Genomic DNA, 19,627 nt, shown 5'->3' on the forward strand with positions numbered 1-19,627 from the left:
ATAGTAATGTCACTGTAAGTCTCCAGTTTCCTACTCTGTTTTGGTCCTGTTTGAGCACCAATGATAATCCTCTTCAAAAATAAAAAAACAACCAAAACCTTGCTTGAAGCCATTACCCCTCTGAGCCTTTTTGATCAGAAGGCTCCAAAGGATGTCATTAACACAAGTTTTATATGTTTTTGTTCAACAGTTACAGAGAACTTAATGTTTTTCTTCTCCATATTTACAATTTAGAATTGATCTGAGTGCTGGAGGTTATTTTCCTCTCATACACACAGTAAGTACAGTATCAGCAGCTACACCCAAGAGAATAATACCATGAGAAGGGGAGCCCAGGCCCATCCATTTTCTGTAAGAGCTGAAAGGGAATGACTACTCAAAGTAATAGGTTTTAAAATGTTTTCTGAGATAAAGCAGCACTACTCCAGCACTATTTTTTTTTAATTTTTTTTTTCCATTGTGATTGTGCTAGGAAACAGGTAGGCAGCAATAATTCAGTATGTAATTCCATTTACACACAGATCTGAATGCAGACTTGAGACTCCTTTGTGTAATTCAGGGCTCTGGAATTGTCACATTGGGTGTATCTCTCTAAAGCCTTGTATTATAGATTGCAAATGCAGAACAGTTGTTAAGTTTCCTATCCCTGGGGAAAGTGCAGGCGCTGCAGATTTAGAGTGCTCTGTCTGCAGGCGAGAGAGAGCCAGCCAGAAGCTCTGTGCATCAGCTTTTCCCCTGGCCAAGGAAAAAGTGACCTTGCTCCTGTCCTTCTTAGCAGGTCTGAAAGACGTGCAAGAAACTGCATGAGAAGTAGGCAGCAGCAGAGGAGAGGAGGTGGATATCCCAACCCTTGGGGCTGCAACACAAATAAGACTGTAAATATATGCGTGTCTACCTTCCACTCTGCTTTTTTTTCCTTGTATTTTTTCACATTCACCTTCTCTCTCCTGCCTTTCCTCCCAGGCAGGCTGTTCCTGTCTATCACCCTGCCATGGGACCAGGTGGCACTGACACGTAGGAGAAAGCAGCAGCAGCAGCAGTGCTGATAAAGGATGCAGGAGCCACACAGATAATTATGAGCAGTGCTGGAAGGAGGAGCAGCACAACAACTGGCACCCAGCTCCTCTGTGCCCGTCAGCAGGTTCAGCAAGAATCCATGGAACCAAACCACCCTGGGAATGCAGGGCCTGGCTTAAAAATTATCTGTCAGTGGGCAGAAAGGCTGGGCAGACTTCAGTCTGCTTCTCTGCTCTGGCTGCGCTGTTCAGCTGGGCACTCTCACGTGGGGCTGAGCTGATGTATATTCACACACACATTTAAGTGCCCAGAGGTGTATTATGAGGTTATGTCTTATATCTTGCACTGATCTCTGCTGGATGTAAAGTCAGCCTTGCCTGCATCCACATGTTCAGGTCAAGCTGCTGTCCTTGAGTCCTGCAGAGATGCTCCTGTCCTCTCTAATAACACAGCTCACAGGGCAAATGTTGTGTGTCTCATGAGCTCCAAAATCACAAGGCATTTGGAAAAATGTGCAAGGGAAATGCTGGGATTTGACATGATAATCTTTCCATGGCAAAGCCATTGGACACTCATTTTTGTTCATGTATAATTCAGAGCGGGAATTCAACCTGAAAGGAACACATTGTGTGTGCAGTTAGGCACTCACAGTAACGAAGAATTTAGGAATGTTAAAAATGAGAAGAGTACTGCTCTTCAGAACACAGCTACACTTTTCAAGTGTGTTTTTCCACTTGAACAGTCACTTTACATCTCTTGAAGCTGTTGGACTATTTCAGCCAAGCGAAAGGCTGGGACTTTTAAAGATATTATATTCTGGCAAGTTTTGTGCAAATCAAGAGCTTGACATGTATGAAACTTATTTCCTGCCTCCATTACCAGAGAAGCTGTGAAAAAACTCTCTCCCTGGTTTGGTCCAGTGAGTTTGGCAGTCACCTCACACACGCTGCTGTGCCAGTGAACCCTGGGGCAGCATTTTTGGGATACCTCACACAGGGGTGAAGGGAGGGTCTGGGGAGCACTGCAGGAAGGGAGGGAGACTGTGGAGGGAAGGATGGCAGCAGAGTCAGGCCTGGAAGGAATGTCTGAGTTAGCTTATGAAGGGGAATGGGACACTTGTAGATTTATAGCAACCTGGCTTTTCTGGGGGATGGATGAAAGATACTGTTCCATTTTTTAATATATTTTATGACTGTGAAAGAACTCTCTCTTTTTTTTTTTTTTTTCTCTTGGTTCTTGGTGATTGAAAACTTTTCACTATATTATGCACTATTTCCTTGGTCTTTGCACAGTTTCCAGTAGTTGAACCTTTATTTTCCTCCTTTCCAGAAGGCCTCTGCATTCTTGCCTTTCCTCTTGCTGTTCCAGAACAGCAGCATCTCTTCTTACTGATTCCTGCCTTTAATCCCTACAATCCTCCTACAGTGCCTTGATACACATCTTACATTCCCTTCTCTGGTTTTCAGTTCCAGCCCCACATTCTCCTTCAATTCCTATCCCAGGTGTTTTCCTATCCTGTGCAAAGACCAGAAATGTAATTTCTCTGCCTCTTCCACTCTGTCTTGTTCTCATTTCTGTTTTCTGCTCTGTAGCATGAAAGGCACGGTGCCCCTGCCCTCTTTGGGTAAAATCGGTTTATAGGCACCTCCAGGACTTCCCCTCCCATCAAACTTCTTGAATGGCCCGTAGCTGTTTTTCAGCTGATTTTACAAATGTCTTGAGGTGCTAAAGTGAATACAATTCCCCTCAGCCTGAGTGGCTTAGAATCAGATATTTCTCCTCTATACCAAAAAGCAAATGTGTATTTGATGACTCTGACGGCTGCCTTTGTTCAGGGATCTATATGTCTGCTGGCAGACTGTTGTGGCATGATAAAAAACCTAAGAAGCAGTAAAAATATTACCTGTATTTCAGCTGACAGCACATATATCTCGGTATTAACCACGAGTACATAAGGAATATCAGCTTGTTTTATGAACAGGCTCTGCTGCAATTGCAGTAATAGAGCGGGTGCTATTAAGGAGTGACAGTTTGTTGTGTTTGCATTACAACTGTCAGGTTCCAGGTTTGTACAGATCTCACTCGGCTGCCTCTGCAGCGATGAGCATGAGAAGCAGAGCGGAAAGATTAACTGCAAATCAAACTGGGGGAACTACACAGGTGAGGCAAAGTTTGTAGGAGGGTAATGACTCTGTGCTTCTCAGGAAGAGACAAGCTGTGAAGGGGAAAGTGCTGTTTCCCAGCCCCAGATGAGATCAGGAATGTCAGAGATTTAACACACAAGCTATTAACTTGCACATATTCCAGAGTGATGAAGCTCAATTAATACTTGCAAAATGTTTGAAAATGAAATGCTAAGAATTAACCTCGCTTTCATGAAAATCAGTGACAATTATGGTAAAATCCTGTTTCTCAGCTGTTGATAATTTCTCCCACAGATTCTCTTTTATAAAGGAGTTATAATCATGTCTTGCTTGTGATAGTCTATTATCCAGCTACTGGCTCCCTTTTAACAAAATCTTCTTAGTAAATGGTTCTGGTTTTCCCTATTTAAAATCATTAATTCTTATCCCTGTCTTATGTTGTACTGCACAAATCCAAACCCCAATTAAAAGAAAAAACGTAATTGTGTTGACAGATTATAATCAGAATTTTTCAAGGAAAAAAATCCTTAGAAATCACTACAAAGTGCAAATACTGTTTACAATTAAAATGCAAATCCTAGGCCTGTAAGCTGAAACTCAGAACATTAATTCTGTACTACAGAAGCTGGTCAAAACGATATTACATTTTGTTTATCACTTTAAATAAAGAGACAGGAAGGGATCTGGTAGTCAAGTTTTTCTCTCTCAGATGTATGAAGCTTTCTGCTGAGATCTGACACCCATCAGGACACCCCACGAAAAGTCATTGTACTGATTTATATCATGGAATGATTTATAGTGCACTGTGAACATTGTTGTTTCGTGTGGTGAGGTCTTGTTAGAATGCTGATGTATTTTTAAAGAAGTATCATCACCTCTTAAGCTCCCTGAGATAATGTATTAAACCTGTCTTGGTGGCCATCCAGCCTCAGCACTGCCAGCTGTAAGAACCAGCAGCTTTCCTCTCCGAGGAGCTCCTCAAAACACAGCCCTTCCCTCAGAGCTGACAGCTTCTGATCAATTCTAAACACCCAAAAGCACATTAGGGAAAGACTTTTTATATTTCCATCACCAAACAGAATAATCCCCTTGCCACTCAAACCATTGTGCTTGTTGTTAGTCCAATTCTTGTTTAAACATTTACACTTTTACAGTTGTCAGTATTTGGGGCCCTTAAGTAATGAAGAATATACAGTGTTGTGACTCTGCAGTGGTTTCTGACTTGATAATTAATGTATTAATTAACTCATAGAACCTTAAATGTAGGGGATATATCTTATTGTGGCAGCTAAAACTCCACAATGTAGCATCTTGGCCAATTTGTATTTCCATGTAGGTTTAAACCATAAAGTAAGAAGATGAAACAGAGTAATAAATTATAACAAAATATTCCAAATACTGATGGCAGTGCCCAGCCAAATTTCCCTTCCCCAATTACACACATCTCTGATATTTCACAAACAACTGCAAACCAACATAAATCTCCCTCTGATGCATACAGGACAACTACAGATTTCAGCCTCACTGCATAGCAGATACCAGAGCACAGATCAGCAGAAACCTGCTGAACTAAAGCTAGAAAAGAGTTTTATACCCAAGAGGGATGTTATGTAGATGCTGAATGTAGGCCTGGATCTATGTCTAGCTGATGTAGAGGCTTACATCCAGCCATGGAAAGTGTCTGGAAAAGCCTAAAGCAAAGAGAGAAATAGGGAAGCAGCCCCTGCTCACTTCCATTAGTATGGTAATCAAGGAATGGGATAAGCAGCTTTTTAATTTTGTTTGAAATTAACAATCAGACTGCTCCAGCCTCCGGTTGAGTGTATATTTATCAAAATTGCAGACAAAGCTGGTCATCAAGTAGCTGAGAGAGAATCCTCTCATGCACAGAGGTTTCCACCTGAAGGAGCTCTCCACAGGGTCTGTGGGTTTGCCTGCCCAAAGCTGCTGCAGGGACAGACACCGTGCTCACCTCTGCCTGCAGTGGCCAGCTGATCAAAGGAATGGCTAATTGATGGGGAAGGTTTTTGGTTAATTATGATTGGGTTCCTCAGACCCTACACATTTTTAGTTAAATAAGCTTCTGCCCTGACAGATGGACAGTAGCCTGGTGTCTCTGGAAGCTCAAAGGGTTGAACTTCTAATGGGGGTTATGGGAGTGAAGAAATAATGTTCCCATCTGCAGCATTAAGCATTTCGGATCTGATACAGAGCAGGGTCAAGTACATTTTTTATATAGATGAACTATTATTGGATGAACTATTGAGCAATATTTTCAAAAACCCCATAACTGGATGAAAATGAGTTTGACTCTACTATTAAAGTAGCTGGTGAAAATGCATTAGTGCCGAAAAAAGGAGGGACTAAAGATACCAAAATGGGATTGGTTGAAATAAAGAAGAGGTTACAAGCAGTAGATCTTGTAGTCACAGGGTAATATTATTCATAGCTGAATATTTTTACCACTACTTTAAAAAGTGGTATTAAGTGGTATCTTACATACTGACTATGAAAACTGTTCTGTCATTAGGGAAAAATAAAAAATAAAAAATCTGAGTAAGGTAAAATTTTACATAAATTAAAAAAAAAAACAAACAACAAAAACCTAAGAGGAATCTTCCATTGGATTTTCACTAGATTGTTAAAAATGGAACAGAATGGAGTGATATTTTTTTCTGCACTTGTTGGTAGAATGAAGGGATTTCTCTTGAACATTGAGGAAAAAAGTAGACCTTTCACTGGCTTTACCAGATGAGAAAGAGCTGTGTGGTAACCATTTCCCTTTCTTGTTTAAGATCACCTCATCCAGACAGCTTCAGTCCATCAGAGATCCTTTGAAAGGACTTGGCAGCACACCCACAAAATTCACCAAAGTCCCCTTTGCCCTTGCAGCTGCTTTCAGTGGAAGTTATGGCTCCTGTTGTGCAGGATTTGACCACTCTGACATGAAATACTTGGGGAAGTTACCACACCTTCCTCCCTAAAAGCATCTGAAGCCTCAATTTCCACCACTTTCCATGCTACAGGAAATTGTGCAATAACAGACAACATTAGGAAAAGATGCTATGAAGCAGAAAGTTGCATTGGGATTTCAATCCATAAGTATTCAGATTTTAATTGATCATGTTAACAAACTCTCAGATATAACTCATTTTCCTAGCCAAGGGCATAATCAGACAAATTACACAAAGCTGAAGGAACTGTTGTCATTATTATGTTCAACAAACACGTAAGAAAAAGACCTTGTTTAGGAGAAGCTACAGAAGGGAACATGATCATTTGCTCTCTATTCTTACCTTCAGTAAAAAACAATTTGTATTAAAGAATAAAACTTAATGACAAGTGCTCCACACATCCAAATCCAATTATTTTATTCTCTGTTGAGAATAGGACTGTTTTTTTTTTTTATGTATTTGTTAGAAGAAATGTGTGAGGTGAACTGTGATCTTTCTCAGATGCAGCAGGTGTGATTGCTGTGTTTCTACAAGGTGTAGCCAATACAGCTTTAATTTAAGGGCCCAGCAAACTAAATGATCTTATTATTGTCAGTCAACTACAATCTTTTCTTTACTTGGACTTGACACTAATTATAGTTGAGCTTTCATAGTGAGAAATGTCTTCAGGTACATTTATCAAGGACAAAATAACAAATACTGTAGAGTAAGAGAGTAACTTTGGGTCAAATTATATTAATTTACATAGATCTAAATCAATATTAATTCTTTGGATTTCTACCATAATAATGGAACAGAAAATGTTTTTCTGTTTTATATTTTGATGTTATGCTTCCTGAATGAAGCTGTAAATGTCAAAATCTTTTATGTGCCAGTTACATTTTTAAATACTAACCATTCCCACCTCAAAAAAAAAAACCCTGACCAAAAACCTTTCCATGAAACAACAGGGAAATCAAAGTCCTCATTGTTTGTTGTCAATGCTTCAAAATGTCTTTTGAGAATGGAATTTTTCAGTACACCTTTTAGGTGTGTAACAAAAATAGCTTCTGCAATTGTACACAGCACTGGGATTTTTAGCTGAGTGTGCTCACAACAATCTGGCATGGCTCAGCCCCCTGCCAGAACTCTCCTTGTCAGATGTTCACTGGGTGTGCTGAGATCCAGCATTTGGGACAGATGCCTTCCAGAGTGAGGAATCTGATTCTTGACAGTGGCACACGAGGTCTTTTAATTTCTTACATCTGGCAGCTCCCAACGGGAACATCAAAACCTCTGAAGTGACATTCCAATGCACCCTTTAAATGTGATGCCTGGGTGTTTAGACTAGGGAATTTGAGCAAGCACGTGCTGTTTGCACTAAAATCTAAATAACCATGTTACAAATGCAGAGATGTTATCATTATTGCTATCAGTATTTTCAAGGTTTGCTGAAGACAGCTGTAGTGGGGGTAAAGGAGATCTGCTGTTCCTGTTGACTCTATTTTGGATTCAGCTCAAGGGGCAGGAGGCCACCAGTCCCTGCTCCAAAACAAGGACTTTGGAAAAGGTGTGTGAGTCTGCTCCAGCTCTGAGGAGCACTTCCAGCAGTGCAGAGGACAGCTGATGGCAGGCAGCAGCCACCAGGCAGCAGATGGGCAGCTCGGTGGGGAGGTCACCCCAGGCTATCAGCAGACAGCCAGGACATGGAGAGCAGCCCTGTGTGATCAGCAAAAGCACCAGCAAAAACAGCACAAAGCCTTTGTCTCTCTGTCCACCACAAGCCATTTTTCACACCTGTTGGGTTTTATGGATGTCTCTTTTCTAAGGTATTTTGAGGGCATGGCCAGCCCTTCCTCCTCACTTGTCTGTGGGGTTAAACTGACAAAGAACAACACAAGCACTGCACATTTCAGCAGTGTCTTTTTGAAAATATATGTCTTATTTTAATCCCCATTTGAAATAAAGATGTGGTTATTGTACAAACTTGAAATTGGAAAGTATTGCTTCAGACTTCTGAATCACTGTGACTGTAATGATCATAGAATTGAGCTGAATAAAAAAAAAAAAAAAAAAATCAGTAAAAGCTGAAGACAAGGAAAACAATGAAAAAAGGTAAAGGAAACACACAGGTAACATTCCCCTATTGACTGCCACTTGTGAGGCATATAGTTCAGAATATGAAAGACATGAGGCACCTAAATTTAGGTTTTTAACATTCATTAAAACAGCACTATTTTGTTTCAGTTAAAATCATACTAATTCAATAGAAAAACAAATTTATCTGAGGTGCTTCAAATCCTAGTTGTTGGTTGGGTTGGGTGTTTTTCCTGCAGCACAGCACACAGACACCTGGTACTGGATCAAAGCATAAGGACCTAAGGAGAAGGATCCCCAAAAATAAACGGAATTCTTATGAATGACTTTGGACTTGAGCTCCCATCTCATGTGACGTTTGATTTTTCTGTAGAAGTGCACTTTTGCATTCTCTAATCCACAGAATAGTTAATCTAGTTTTATTTGAGTTTTCTTTCTTGGTCATACTTTGGAAAACTGGAAAGCCTCCCATCAGTGGCGTTTGGTCTATTTAGAGAGCAGACATTAATTCAGACAGGAAGTGTCTAATCTGCATTTTATCAAAACAGAATAAGAAAATAAAACCTCCACTGAGTTCCTCCTTCTGTTCCCAACCTTCTTTTCCTCTCCTGCTGCCCTTCCAGACATTTCCCAGCACCACTGGAATTAGCCCATCTGCATACACACCTTTGACAGACAAACTCAGAGGCTCTCCTAATTTGATTCTTATCACTTCAACAGGAAAAAATGTGAATCCTCAACAAATCTCATTAGGGACCAACCAATTACACTCACTTGAACTCCCAAGAAGAGATGGATAAATAATTAACAATTTAATAGATGATTTAAGATCTAATTTTTACTCATAACAAGATTGCAGTGTTTTTGGGGTTTTTTTTTAATATTTTTATTATTGCCTTTGGAAGCACCCTGTGAACTATTTCTGTAGATAATTCTTTGTGTGCAGTTTCTAGTTGTGTTTGAGTTTCTCTAGGGGATTTGTAACTCAGCACTTACAGGCTGACATAATTGTCTGAAACCACAGATCCCATATCATGTTTCTATCATGTTTTTGGATGGCTGCAGGAACCATAATGAATATGAAATTAGTGCATCTGAAGCAATTCTTCACTATTATTTTAAGAATTGAGTTTCTATAAACATTCTTGTCACTAAAAAGTCAAGATAGTCTTGTTAGCACACCTATGCTCATCTGAACTACTCAAATTATGTGTGTGACAGTGGACAGTGCAATCTTTCTGCAATGTCATTGGAGAGCAAGATATGAAACAGATCTATCACTGCATCTGCTGAGGGTTCCTTCTATTCTGGTACTCTTCCAGCCTCAGGGGCAAGAGAGTCAAACACCAGGCTCAGATATGGAGTCTGAATGAAAGAAAAAAGGGGAAAATCTCAATGAGCAAGAAACCAGAGCTGGGGTTGGTAGGGAGGAACAAGAAGTTTTATTAAGAACAGAAAAAGATATGGAACTGACAAGGAATGAAAGCTAGCATCCTCTGATAACAATATATGTGATATTTAATGGTTTAGTTCCAGGACCTAAACAGTTCTCTCTGTTAATAAAACATGCCCCTCTCTATTGCAGACATTATTCTTTCTAGTTTTCATATTTTTCACAAGTCTTTAGTCTGTCCAGAAACCATAGAAAACAAGAGGAAAATAAAGATATTATGATTCAGATGTATATAGCTTAGAAAAAAATGCATGTATATAAATTCAGAGAACTCTCAACTTGTACAGCATGACCTATCAATTAATAGATTTATCCCATACTTAATTAACTCTATTTTTAATTATTAAATCACCACAACTATAGAAGCATGAAAAAACAGGTGCCTGGATGTCTTGGGTTGCAATGCAAGATGTAACCAAAAGTCTGTATTCTATTACCAGCTGTTAAAACCAGGTATGGCTGTGTTCTTTATCTCTTCCATCACCCATCCCTCATAACTCCAGGGGGATCTCTTCTGTTAATGGGCCACTGAGTCTCACTGCATGACTGATAAAATTCCATCATGCCATTGTCAGATGCTCCACCCAGGGGAGGTGCCAAGCATTCCTACCCAGATACAATCAGAGACTCAGAACACTGCAGTCAGCCTTTCCCCACTGCATTCCCAGAGGAAAACAGCACCCATCTACACCACAAAATCAAACTCATCTTAATACTACTAAAAAAATAGATTTATCCACTAACAGAACACAGTCTGAATATTTCTAGATGACTGAAACTGTGCAAAACTGATCAAAAGAATTAGAAAGATATTAACATACACATCTCCTACTAAAGAAATGAGGAGGCACACTTTTTTTTTTTTTCATGAGAGAAAAATACCAAGAAATAAAAAGATGTACTAACACATCAAAGACAAAAACAGTGAAATCCTTCTAGGGAATAAACAGTGTTAAGAAAGGAAACCTCAGCAAAATTTTTGTTTGTTTCTATTAAGACAAGGATTTTTTTTAATATTTTTTTTCCCCTTATAACTAAAATTAGAAGTGTGGGGGGAAATTGTTGTAAGTATACATCAAGAATGAAACTCATTCCAGCATTCCAAAAAAAAAATCTTGTTTTGAATCTTTCTCTCTAATTTCTTTGAAGAATTCCTTGTCTGCAGCTTATTTCTAGTGGAGTTATACACTGAATAATCCAAAAGTGAGCTGCCTTGGTTGTAAGATTTCTGTGCTCGGGTCCCTGAGTGCATGATAGGTCTTAGAATGTTCTAGAATTCTAGGGCCAGGGACATCATCTGTGTTGCAATTCCTGTCTGAGGGAAAAGAGCTTTGGATGTCCTCTGTGACTAAACAGGATTATGTAAAAACTAAAATACACACTAATGAAAAAATCCCAACGAGCCCAAAACACACACACACAAAAAGAAAACAAACAAACAAAAATATATTTTAAATTCCTACTGGAAAAAAACAAACAACAAACCTTTAAAGATCCTGGGTCCAGGTAATAGCTTCTAAGTAAAAGGTGGAATGTAAATGTTGCAATGGAATTCAGTGTCCAAGGGAAGGAGCAAGGAACTGCCTCCTCCTGATGATCCATGATGGAACAAACAGTGCAAGTACTTTCATAGCTCACAGATGTCTCAGAAAAAATGAAAAATATGATTTAAAACAAAGGCTGGACACATAAAAATGAATTAAAGCTGTGTCTGAAAGGTTTCTAGAAAACAGCAGAGGGATGTCTTGCTTTTGGAGATCAAACATCTGTTAAAGTAACAACCAGACTGTCTAGACAGATTATGAAGTCCATTTGTCTCACAATAGTAAGACAAATCAGGACAAAGTGACTAGTAATGAAATTACTACTGGCAAAAATATTTTTCATTGTAAAAAGGTAGAGAAGTTAAAGGATACTCTTAATGGAAAAGAACTGTAGCAAGGACTTCAGCACCTGGGAGAGGGCTGAAAACACTGCAGAGCAACTATTTGGTAATATTTGGAATATTGACAGGGAAAAAAAAAAATACAGCCCAACTCTACTTCCAGCAACCAAACAAAAGTGCCAAGAACTTAAAACTTCTATCAGTTGTGTTACTCATTTATCCCAGTTTAGAGCCTGGTCTTTTTACAAGGTTTCATTCCAGTCATTTGCCAGGGACAGGTAAGGCGCAGTTGAAAGCTAAAGAAAGATATAAAGAAGAAACTCTATCCAGGCTGATAGAGGACCTTGGGAAAGTTGCCTCCTTGGCATAACAGATTGATTATTTCTGGTACAAACAAGAAATGACCCAGTTTATAGCTCCTGTGAAACATGGAACTTGCAGTGATAATCAGGAGAGGCAGAATCTACCAGCGCAGGGAAAGAAAGCTTTTCCCAATAGTCCCCAATACATCCTGATGTCTAAGATGTCCATGGGACAGAGGGTTCTCATCTGCTCCATGACACTCCTGTACAAAAATCATCTGTTTGTAAAATAAGAAAAACAAAAAGCAGTGAAAGAATGGAGGAAAGTAGCTGGGGGAGATGTATGTAGTCCCATATTGGCACAGTCACAAAATCTATCAGGGCTGTGTCCTCTTTCTGAAAATTGCCAGGAGCAAATGCTTAGGAAAATATACTGCCAACAAGACATGTTCAGAGTCATCTTTCCTCCAGTTTATCTTCCCAGGAAATGACAGCCAGAGGCCAGTGAACGTCTCCAGCTGATGGTTGTGCCAGGTGTACTAGCTACAGATCAATAGTACTACCAGGAATGTGACTAATCCTTTTTTTATTATTATTATTTTTCCTTTTAATTGTAAGGATAATTTAGCCATGTCCTGAGTAAAAAAAAAAAGGATTAAGGGAATAGCCACAAAACCAGCTGCACCATAACTATTAACATTTCCAGTTACACTGCAGATCCAGCACCAAATGCAAAGCAAACATGAGATGAAAGTCACTTTCCTGTGGTGAGAACAAGAGGCAGCACAACTTGGAGGCAGGCACCAGTCTGTAAGTGCTGTTTACCTCTGCACCTCTGTTTTCTTTGCTTACTGCAAAGTAATAATAATGTTAGTAATGCAATTATGTACAGGAATTGTAGATATTTGCTGAAAAGTAATAGTTATCAGATCTGACACACTGAGACAGCCCAGGGGAGTATTAGCTGCTAAAGCTCCTGTGGATCTGGAGGAGAAATGTTGTACCTACCTATCACTGCCTGCTGAACATTTTAACTGGCAGAAAATGGTACAGAAGGAAATACTGGAGCAAACCTGAAGTAGAAGCCTTTGAGATAGAAGAGACTGAAAGAAGGTGGCATTTCTCTACAAATAAGCAAGTCTACCTTTCCAGGCTGGGACAGCCTTTGTACTCTACAACAATCAAAACTTAACCAGTCCAGCCAAAAGCTGAAATGAGAAAAAAATACAGAAATATTTCTGTGAGACTCGAGTGTCTAGTAAAGACAGGGGAAATCTCTCTGGCTGATTGCTCATTTAACAAATGTGTGACTGAGCCTTGGGCCTTAGAAATTTTCAGCCAGTTCCAGGAAAAAAAACAACCTAAAAACCCCCAAACCTCACTCATATACACTCCAAGAGAGCAAGCAATGCATGTTGATCTTTGTGATTTTATGTATCTGATGCTTCTGACCTATAATTACTGATGTACAAAGGTGTCTAATATTTATTTTGTATCCAAGTGATTCGTTTCTGTTTATGCCACTCAGTACAAATGATGCCTGCATTTCTAACTTGCATTATTTCTTACACTTGTTTGATTCCCTGATCAACAATTTAAATAACCTTTGTGTGTTATCCAGTAACTTGTTTATATCAGCAATCCCACAGTTCGATCCACTTAGGTCAGGCAGGAAAAATCTTCTAATTAACCACATTCCTCGAGCATCTAAATTGCTCCTCTTGAATTTCTGCAAAGCTAAAAACCTCAGTAGGGTCAACAGCCCTTTAAAGGATTCTGAAGTCACGAACATCCTGGATGCAACAGCAACTTCAAGCGTTTATTCCTCCTCACATTAAAGGATGGAATTGGCAACTGGAAGCAGATCTGAAGGAGAGGGAGGGATTTCTTGCAGAGCAAGCCAAGGCTCGCAATTTAAAGTCGTGGCTTTTGAACCTGGCCACAGTTAGCAGGCTAATGGTGGTGACAGTGCACGACCTGCCTCATCACTTTGTTTGTTATATTAGCCCGTGGATTACTTTTCTATTGCATGCTAAAGCCTTTGGAATGTCTGAGCTATGTGTGAATGATTTGGCAAAACCCTGAGCTACACTGTGAGCTGAAGCTGGGAGTGAGAATTCCCTCTCAGTAAATGAAAACACAGATGCTGTAGAGCTGTCTGTGGCCAGACACCAGCTGCACAGGGGTGACTCTGCTCTTAAAAACAACCAAAAGGTGTTAATTTATGGCTCTCTTGGTTCAGATAAAATATTTACTATATGCACTTAAAATAACTGTGCTTTAAATTTTGCAAATTTTTGGCATAATGACAAAATCTGCCATGAAAATATATAAAGCTATTTTCCAAATCAGAACTTCCAGTGGAGCTAAACCTTAACAAGAGAGAAAAATTTTGAAACTCCACGGTTAAGACAGATTCTCTGGATGTTTTTTAAGTGAAAGATAAAGTCAACTGATTTCTTTTAGCTGAGATCTGATTGTCTTCTAAATCTCATAAAATTTGATGATCTGTTGCAGATTAACACTGGGAAGCAATGCTGCTGTGTCACCTGGTTGGTGGCACAACAAGTAAACTGGTTATTTTAACTATTTTCATGAGTTATTCAGCAAGGTGATGAATTCCCAGCCTTTTCTTCCAAAAAGGCCATATTCAATAATTTTAAGAAACACGCAGCAATGGCTGAGTGCACTGAAATTCCCAGCACTGCTAGAAGCGTGAGCAGCAAAAACCTGCCAAATCCAAACATGGTGAAAAGGTCAATTAAGAAAGGCTGGAATCATAAAATAAAACAAGGCAAAAGGTGTTGTGTATTTGAAATGCAAATAAAAGGAGGAATGAAAAATAAACAAAAAAGTGGTGCAGATGAAAATTTCGTACTGATAAACAGAATTTTTTTTATATCTGTTTTTTCTTGGAGGACACAGTGGACCCTGTTAGAATTGAAAGCCAGTGAGCACTTGCAATGCATGTATAATTCAGCAGGTAAAGTGCTAACTGTTGAAAGCATTAAATCCGATGGGTATGTTCCACTGGAATAAAGGAAACAAAATTCTTAACCTCATACACATCCACTCGCAGATTTTAACTGTATTTCCCCTGTAATATGTTTTTAATACAAAAAAGCTCTCAAGAGAGTTCTGGTGACTAAATACTACTTTGTAAAGAAGATCACATTTCATTTATATTGTGCACTCCTGAAAAATTATGGGCTCCTCTTACACAACATAAAGGTCAAGTCATTAGCCTGGAAAATTTCTGCATTCAGAGGTGGAGAAAGGAGCTGTCTGAGGCTTTCTTGCTCTCTGCTCAAAGGTCTGGCTTGGTATTTCATCAGAAACCTCAGAAATCTTCAGGCTGGCAATGTTCTCCTCAGCTTCATCATACAGTGCTCTCTAGAATACCATATATTTGATTTCTCTTATGCTTGCCCTGAGAAGTTTCAGGTTGAGCACAGTTTCTGTTCCAGCACTATGAGCACATCAGGCTGTATTGCTTCCATTGACAGATTATCTACATACAATGATTTTAATGTCAAGGTGAATTATGTGCAGGGTCATCAATGGCTTGCACCCTTTTCTCCCCTTAAAAAAAACCAAAATTTTGACCTGCCAACAAACTTTCCACTCTTAATTTCACTGAATCACCTTAACAACACGAAATAAAAAGAAAATAAAAAAATAAACAATTCTGGATGAACTGGTTCTGTCAGTTCTTTAAAATATTATATCACTCTCACTATCTGAGGAGATTTATGTGGCACAGCAAATGGATGGGGACATATATCAGCTGGGAGATCTATGATGCGTGTGTGCCATATATTGTGACAAAAAAATGATGGGACAGTAAAATATTAACAGGTGTGGTCACTACAAAGCAGTTTTTTTTGTTAAATGTTTTAAGGAACGCCACAGAGCAAAGTAATTGATCTTCTTTATTTGCCAAAATTAGAGTCCACCCAGGGCACTTATGTTCCAGCCATTCAAATAACCTGTGCTGGCACCTGGTACTCAATTATTTTAGGTTCATTCCTTCATAGAAAATGGCATGTATATATTTAAATAAATTGGGAAAAAACTTAGTAGAGTTCTTTTCAACCCTCTGTGCACTAAAAACTGTGCATTCCTTGCCATTCTTACTAATTCTTGAAAAAATCCTAGTCTGTATGTCCTGCAGTCATCCATAGGGATGAATAAATAGCTTAAAGGAAAACAATTGTCTCTGATCTCTGTTCCTCCCCAGCTTGTGCTTTGACAGAGTTTTTATTTTTATTTAGTTTCTTTAGCACTGATGACCCAGCTCCTGCACTTTCATTTCCAGTCAATTCATGAGCAGGGGCTGGTCCTCAGCCTGAGCTGGTTCCAAAATTGAAGTTGAAACACTTCACCAGTAGTTTAAAAGTACGAAGAAGCAAACACTCTTGGATCAAGGGAACACTTTTAGAGCAAACCTTTCAAGGTCTCAAGTTTTGGCCTCTGTGTCTCAGTGTTTTAAATATCTGGGATTGTTCTGTTTCTAAAGGAGTGTGGGGAAGAAGAAAGAAGCCAACAAATCCCTCAGGCTCCCATGTTTGATGCTAGACAATGCAGATATTTACATGATGACTTTATACCCTTGCTGTAGTTCCATTCCTGTTTTATTTCCACAATTAATTTCTACTGCATCTTGATTACATCTCTGTGAATTCCCTTAATCTCACTGTGTAATTTGGAACACTGAAATTTCCTTTGAACCGGCTTCTCTCAACTGCTTAATGCCATTAGCAAAGTTTAGTGTGTTACTGCATTGTTCTCCTTGGAAATAAAACACAGAAAAAACACACATTGTCTGAAGGCACCCTTTTTGTCACTGAATTTCTTTAGAAAACCCATCTGTCACCAATATTTTTATCCACTGAAGTCCCTCCTGGTCCTACACTTGATGTATTCACTAATAAATGTTTTGCATTGCACTTTATTAAAACTTTCCAAGACTGTTTTTTTGTTTTAATTTTTGTTTGTTTTTCCTATTTACATAAATGTTACTTTCTAGAAAAGACACTTCATGATGATCAGCTCCCAGACCTCTTCAGTATGTGCTGTTTTCTAAGTTGCTAACAAGAGTCCCATGTAATCCCCTCAGGAATTAATGCAGCTACACACTCAGCAGAGCTGGGCTCCTGTTTGAATGAGTAAGAAGGAAGAATGTGGAATTGCTGAATTACAGTCCCAGTGCTCCAGGTTGGGATAACAATATCATAATGAGAGAATCTGAACCAGCTATCAAGTTCTGCACTGATTTTGTAAATAACACAGTTATTGCAGGAAATAGAGAAAAAAAATAAAAGAGAAAGCTATAAACTGATGTACAAATTTCTGGTGAGTACCATGCTGGATTCATGTCTAGGAGCTTCCCTCATACCAGAATACTGGGACAACCAGTGGGAGCTGCAGGGGTGAGACTGGACATCCCACAGAGACATGAGCCCACCTGAGCTGGTCCTAAACTACATCCCCTGAGCATGCTGAGATCACACATCAGCGTGCAAATAACTCCATCCCCAGCCTGGGAGCAGAGTGACCCTTGGGAGGCACACAGGGAGCTCCCTGCCCTTCTCACTCTCCTTCACAGCCCTGCAGAGAAGGGTGAACACTGTGCACGGGACACTGCCACTCCTCCCTGCCTTAACTTGAGCTGACAGATTCCTCAGGTTTGCTTTTCTGTTCGAATGCAACTTACTGCACAATATAAAGCAGTGTACCACCATTTAAAATCACTGACTGGGGACCTAGAACATTTAAAATTTGCCATTCTCTCATTTAAAAGAATGCTTGATCAACATGAAGCATTTTATTGTAACAGATTTTTTTTGGTTTCTTTTTTATTTCTTTGTGTTTTTAATAAGCTAGCAAACACTGTGTTTCATCTTCTGGAATGTTTTAACAGCTCAGATTTAAAATGCCAAGCTTGTATGTCTAATGGAAATGCTTGCACACACTTAATTGTTGCCTTGTTAGCTGAGCTGATATGATAAAAGCAACTTCATATATCCTGTGATTTTGACCTGATTGTTTGTGTCAGTGAGCCTTGTAAGAGCAAGGGGGAGCACAGCGTGCTCTCCTGGTCTCTAAATGGCAACATGAATTGTGGTCATTAGAGCATTCATGACCTGTGTACAAAACAAGGCACCAGCGTTAGCACAGGCTGAAGGATCCTCTGGGACCCAGATAATTGCTCCTCCTGCTATGGATCAAACTCTGCCCCTGAGCTGAGGGATCTCTTCACTCTCAGCTTTAGGATTCATACAGGCTAGAGTCTATTTTCTTTCTAGAAATGTAAGGCATTGCTAATCCAAGGATAAAATAAACATAATGACAACAACTGGGGAAAAAAAAAAAAAGAAAAATTCACAAAAAACCCCACAAAAAAAAAGGCAAAAAAGCAGTTCAGAAAATACCTACATCTGACCACTCTTAAAAGGAAACACATCTCAAATTATGTATCTTTCTCCTGAATAATATGTTTTATTTATTCATGAATACACATCTGCACTGAAACCTATAAGCCTGTATATACATTTAAATGAAACAACTGTGACTATATAACATTAATTTTATTTTCTTCACCAGACCCCCTGAGCAAACTGAAAAGAAAGGAATTATGAAAATGTCTGGGTCAGCCAAAAGTATGTATTCTCAGGTATTGATTTATGTATTTTTGGCAGAACCACCAGCTATTTCCCAGCTCAGCATTAATAAAGCATTTGGCCAATGGTGAATCTGGCTCAGTTGCTGACAGTGGCACTGTCTGATGCACAGAGAAGACCAAGAACAGGCCATGACACCTCCCCTGAGCAGCCTCTCACACTCTAAATCTCATGTCAGAGATTTTTCTGTATTTGCTGTATATCCAATAACCTTCAGAGAGCTCTTCTGCCGTTCTCCATATCCAGTTTGTCCTTGCACCCATTAAAACTCCCATTTACAACATTCTTTGGAGAGGAATTTTAGAGGCTCCTTATCCAATGTGTTGAAGAAATACTTGTAGTGACTGGTCTGAAAACTGTCACCCATCAGCTTTGACTGATGCCCTGTAAATTTTGTCATTGAAAAGACACAGAGCAACAATCCCTATCCCTCTCACTCATTCTTCTACAGATCCCTAAAATATTCCAGCATGGACAACCATTTCTGAGGATGAGGAGTCTTAGCTTGCTCCACTAAACCTAAAAACACATAATTCCATCATCCTTGTTCAATAGCACTGGCAGCCCTACACTAATTTCTCCCCAGTTTTGCAAAGTATTATATTTGCATTGTGAGCATTTTTAATGAAGTTAATCAATAACACTTCAGGACAAATTTAGACATTTATTATCAAAACAGCAAGGGAGAAGCAATCTTTCATTTTCCAGCTACTTTGATTGATATCTACTTGGTGGGAGATGAAAACAGAGATCCCACTTGCCTGACTTGGAATTACATCTCACCAGGACAAGTCTTGGCTAGGATTTTCTACTTTACAAGTCAAATATATGTCTTACCCAAAAGATAAAAAGATAATTTCTCTAGAACTCGATACTTATCCTCCAGAGATACAAACCTAGGCTCCAGTTTGTCACTGGAGGATATCTCATATTAAAGTATTTTAAGGATAAATCAGTGCCAACAGAGATTGAGAGCTGCCTACTCAAAATGCTTCCCAGAATGATGGTCTAGTAAACAGTGTTAAGAAATTCATGGAAAAGTTCACATTGACTCAAGCAGACGGATTTTGAAAGAGTGTCTCATGCTTCCTGATGAAATAATTTGAACACTTC

The 19,627-nt window shown here is 39.2% G+C and overlaps 1 protein-coding gene and 1 long non-coding RNA gene across 3 annotated transcripts in view; one reads left to right on the forward strand and one right to left on the reverse strand.

The window, feature by feature from the left end:
• LRP1B (LDL receptor related protein 1B) overlaps nt 1-19,627 on the reverse strand; it is a 623,130-nt gene that overhangs the window by 322,768 nt on the left and 280,735 nt on the right. The window lies entirely within an intron of this gene.
• LOC147652309 (uncharacterized) lies at nt 669-4,537 on the forward strand. Its single transcript, XR_015288919.1, has 2 exons — nt 669-875; nt 964-4,537. It is a non-coding gene; the product is annotated as an uncharacterized LOC147652309 (long non-coding RNA).

Source organism: Cyanistes caeruleus, chromosome 7 (assembly GCF_971803275.1).
Source record: "Cyanistes caeruleus chromosome 7, bCyaCae1.hap1.1, whole genome shotgun sequence".
NCBI lineage: Eukaryota > Metazoa > Chordata > Aves > Passeriformes > Paridae > Cyanistes > Cyanistes caeruleus.